At 38.5% G+C, this 5,329-nt stretch overlaps 1 pseudogene; it reads right to left on the bottom strand.

Annotated features, from left to right (window-relative positions):
- Positions 1-2,739: 2,739 nt before the first annotated feature.
- Positions 2,740-3,356, bottom strand: LOC144256709 (eukaryotic translation initiation factor 5A-2 pseudogene; annotated as a pseudogene).
- Between the last annotated feature and the right edge of the window lie 1,973 nt (positions 3,357-5,329).

Here is a 5,329-nt window from a genome sequence, read left to right as displayed (position 1 = left end):
ACGGCCCCAGCGTGGCCCAGCCCATCCACCTGGACAGCACCCAGCTCTCCAAGAAATTCATCAGTGACTACCTCTGGAGTCTGGTAGACACCGAGTGGCAGCCAGGAGCCTTGTGACCTGCAGAATCGGCCTTGGCGGGTGGTGGGTAGCTCAGTGATGATCAGTTTAAAAATAAATGTCTGTATATATTCTGCTGTCATGTACAACTAAGTAGAATAAATTAAAAAAGAAAAAAATAGAAATATTCTTATATTAAAATAACCAGGTGGTAAAACTAATCAGGTGGTGATATAACTAAAGTAGTTGTTAAAGTTACATTAGTAGACCAAAGGGATAGATTAGAAATCCCAGAAATAAAACAATACAGTTTATATAATCAGATAGCATATATCTATCTATGTATGCTATCAGATAGCATATATAAATACAAGCATTTCAAATTAATAGGAGAAAATAAAGGATTACTAAAACACAGGTATCAGGATAATTGGGTTGCTCTTTGTGAAAAGAAAAATTAGGTTAGTTTCCCATTTCACACCTTACTTTAAATAAATTCCAGATAAATTAGAAATATGAACATGAAAAAATAAGAGTTAGAAAAAAAAGTGACAGCTGGGCACAATGGCCCCTGCCTGTAATCCCAGAGACTTGGGATGCTGAGGCAGGAGGATCCCAAGTTTGAGGACAGCATCAGCAACTTGGCAAGACCCAGTCTCAAAATAAAAAATAAAAAGGCTAAGGATGTAGCCTTGTGATAGAGTGCCCCTGGGGTCAATCCCTAGTACTGCAATTAAAAATCTCCGAGAGGTGAAGGCTGTTCTAGACATGACATAAAACCCAGTTTTAAAAGAGATTAATAAATTTGACCAAAATATAAATAATTTTCATGATAAAAACATTTGAAATAAAGCCAAAGACAAAAAATTGGAAAAGTATGTGCCAATAAATAAGAAAAGGATGAGGCTAACAATATAACAGCAAAGAAGAAAAGGATATGGAAAACACAGTCTACACAGAAGGCTCTAGGACTCTTTAAAGCCTTTAACCATATGAAAATATGCCCAATTTCATTCTTAAAAGAAACATAAATTAGGGCTGGGGATGTGGCTCAAGCGGTAGCGCGATCGCCTAGCGTGCGTGTGGCCCAGGTTAGATCCTCAGCACCACATACAAACGAAGATGTTGTGTCCGCCGAGAACTAAGAAAAATAAATAAATAAATATTTTTAAAAAAGAAACATAAATTAAAATTATTATACAATACTTTTTTTTCCCTGGCACTTTGAATTGAACCTGGGATGCTCTACCACTGAACTACATCCTGCCTTTTTTGTTTTAATTTTTTTGAGACAGGGTCTTGCTAAGTTATCACACACTGGCCTCAAACTTGGGATCCGCCTGCCTCAGCTTCCTGAGTTGCTGGGATTATAGGCATGTACCAATATGTGGAACTACAAGGCCTTTTTTAACATGTCAGATTGAAAATATGAAAAAACATTCCCAATACAATCACAATGGAGGGCCATTTGGCAGCATTTTTCAAAATTCCAAATGCAAAGCTCTTCAACTTAGCAGTTCTACTTTTAGAACTTTATCCTAGAAACATATTTGTGTGTATGTGAATTATGAATTAACTAAGTCCTGTAGTATCATTATAACAATAAGAGACAGGAAACAATTTAAATACAGCCATACAAGGAAATACTATGTATCTGTAAAACAGAACCAGTAAACTTGTTTTTGTTTACATAGAAACTGGGAAGAAACAGAGGTATGTGTGGGGAGTATATCTTTTTATCTTTTTTCTAATTTTGTGCTCTGCGTATTTTCTGTCTACTGAAAAGAACCCTAAAATACATTTTAGGAAACATTTTTTTTGTTGTTGTTGTTGTTGTTTTGGTGCTTGGGGTTGAACCCAGGGCCTTGTGTAAACTAGGCAAGCACTCTACCACTGAGCTACATCCCCAGCCTTAAAATACATTTAAATATAAAATGCTTTAAGAAATACTAAAAGATATAAACATGTTTTAGGATAGATCACAAACATTCATGTTCTTAAAATATCACACAGAAATTCAAGGACATTTTAAGCTCAGGTGGGCACTTAAGATTTTGACCTCAGACCTAGGGAAAAGAATAAGTGAACATTTACATTTGTCTTAAACCCTACAGAAAAAGTGTGAAAATCACTGCTTTGCAAGATAATAGGGCAGTGGAGAGATACCTTTTGGATCTTGGAGGTTAAGGTCATACTGAGTATATCTATCTATATATATATCAGGGTCAGAGATAAAAAGCCAAACAGAAATAACGAAATAGCCCAGAGATGATCAATGGTAGGAAACTAATGCCACCTTTATTATTTTTTTTTAACTGATGCTTTTTAATAACATGATTTTTGTTTAAAGATGTATTTGCCACACACAGGCTAAAACTGACAATTTTAAACCATAATTTATGTATTCTATGACATTAGTTTGAAATTAATGCAAAGCAATTCAACTTAAATGTGGTATTTCAATACCACCAAATGCTACATTATCTTTTAAAACCCTGGTTTAACTTATCATTTTATTAAAATTAAGGAATGATTTGCTCAGACAAATCACATTTGCTGAAGCTTTATGTTTCTTGGACTCATACTGAAAACCACAGGAATGTTATAGGAAAGACACAAAATTAAAAAAAAAAAAGAATTATATATCTTGATTTTTTTGTTGTTGTTGTTAAGTTACCAACTACCAGCAAAATGAACCAGCACAATTTCAAAACAGTTAAAAAAAACAAAAATGAGGTTGCTTATGAAGGCCATAGCTTTGGTGACAACTTAGAACCAAACTTTAGATCTGCAGTTGATCCAGACCTAAACGGTTTGCTCATGCCTTATGTCCCCATTTATTTGCAGGGCTTTATGGCTACAGCATATTCTTCACTCATTGCACACATGATAGACACCTGCACATCTTCACCTGCATTGTACTTTCCTTCTATTTCTTTGCCTAGTTCACCTTCTGGCAGTTTAAGATCCTCACGAACTTCACCAGTTTCTGTCAGCAGGGAAAGGTAACCATCCTGAATGCATATCAGTTGATAATCATTTCTCTTAATATTTGGAACATCCATGTTATGAGTAGAAGGGCAAATATCTTCATATTTTTTGCCTGTGAAAATATCAATTCCAACAAGGTGTACCTTGGCATGACCGTGCTTTCCAGTTTGGGAAGTTGACATCTCCACTATTTTGCATGGTCGTCCTTTGAGCACCACAAAGCCGTTTTTGCGCAGGGCCGAGCACTGCATAGGATAAGTGCTGGAAGCCCCAGCATCTCCGGTAGTGAAATCAATTTCGTCGGCCATGGTGGCCTGGGGAAATGCTAGTTTTTCCGAAGAACCTTTCAGCGGGCACAGAACGCCTATCGTCTGCGTACCCGCGCCGGTTCCCTGCAGCTGCAGCGGCGGCGGTGGCGGCCGCAGCAGTTCCAAGAGACGGGCTAATGCCACCTTTACAGGACAGGACATTGTGTTACCAGAGCCCAGGGAGTTGGATCATCTGCTCAAAGTTGGAACCAAGTAGGTCATAGGACTAATGTTGAAGGGATGGATACTCTGGCTTGCAGGTGGGGAGAAGGGATATTCTGACTTTTTCCTTGGTTCCCTCCAATGTCCAGAAAATGCCTCTCATTAATGGAGTCCAGCAATTCAGCCCAAAGGCCAAGCAGCACAGTAGTTTAGGCCCTGCAGCTTTCATGGACTCAACCCTCCGTTGCCATTTTGTAAAGAGCAGGAGAAAGGGGAAGAAGAGACTTGATGGTAAAACAGGCCAGAATCAGCACAGAGGGAAATCAGGAAAAAATCAAAACATAATTGATAATTCATCCCCTTGAGGAAAATCAACTCAGGGTGACCTCACAAAGGTTGGTTTCTTGAACAGCAATGTTAAGATCCAGACTTTTTCTCCAAAAAGACTTTATAGTTAGTTTGTACAAAGTAGGATCTAGTTGGTTGTGGTGGCGCATGTCTGTAACACCAGCAACTAGGGAGGCAGAGTCGGGAGGATTGGAATTTCAAGGCCAGCCTTAGCAACTGAGATCCTGTCTCAAAATAAAATTTAAAAAAGCTGAGGAAAAAAAAAAAAAGCCATTCTAACATGGGCAAGATGATTCTCATTGTAGTTTTTATTTGCTAATGCTATTCAACATTTTTTCATATATTTCTTGGTCATTTGTATTTGTTATATTAAAAATTATCTATTCAGGTCATTTGCTCATTTTTAACTGGAAAAAAAATAAATAAAAATAAAAAGGCCGAGGGTGCAGTTCAGTGGTGGAGTACCCTGATTTACTCTAGTACCACCAGAAACAAAACAATTAGTCTCTAATTCTGGACCATACCCTACATGTGGTCACGCCTCCTAAAAATATTTTAATCCAGCCAGTTGAAGTAGTGCATGCTTGTAATCCCAGTGACAGGATACTTTTTATCAATTTCTTCCTTTGTAACAACCACCATTTGTGGCAGGACTAGTATGCTCAGCCTGCATTAAACACTTTACAAATATCTTCACACTTAATTCTTCCTTAAACCCCACAGTAATTATTCATACTCTTCAGATGATGGAACGAGGTTCAAAAAGATTAAATAACTTGCCCAAGTAGCACAGCTAGAAATGGTGAGACATGTGCAGAAACTCGAGATTCTACTGCCTCCTGGATACTAAAACAAGGATATTAAATCAAAAAACAACGAATAACGATAAATAAACGAGTGCACATGGCTTTATGGCTTTTCCAGTTGTCACTTTTTCAACAGGCTTTTTGTCTTTATTAAAGTTGCTTCCCCCAACTTTTAAAAAAAAAGAGGTACCGAGGATCGGGCTAACCCTTTTATTATATTTTGAGACAAGAGTCTCGCTATGTTGTCCAGGCTGGATTCAAACCAAACCTCTCAGTCTCTAGGACTAGGGCCGTGGGCCCCCGCGCCAGACTCCACTTGCTTGCTTTATTACCACCATCATCCCTCGGCCCTCCATAGGAATTTGTTCCAGCTAAGATACTACATATTGATGTTCTCCCTTTTTCCCTATTTCCAGTAAACTCAGGACCAGAACTTCTTGTGTTTTGTTCCCATGTAATGCAGCACCGGATACGTAGCAGGGAAGAGCCACATATTTGACGAAAAATAACGCGCTCCCGGAAGCACCAACAATCAAGACTAAATGAGCTTGGATTGAACCTCGTAGGCATCCGTAATGCTGCCCTTCCCATTTTCTAATAGGTGAAGGGAAGACGAGAAAAGCCCCGCCCCTTGCTTGCCTACAGACCGCCAGGGCT

This window comes from Urocitellus parryii, chromosome 8 (genome assembly GCF_045843805.1).
Source record: "Urocitellus parryii isolate mUroPar1 chromosome 8, mUroPar1.hap1, whole genome shotgun sequence".
Taxonomy (NCBI): Eukaryota; Metazoa; Chordata; class Mammalia; order Rodentia; family Sciuridae; genus Urocitellus; species Urocitellus parryii.
Note: the sequence above shows the minus strand (reverse complement) of the source record. Positions and strands in the feature narration are given on the sequence as shown.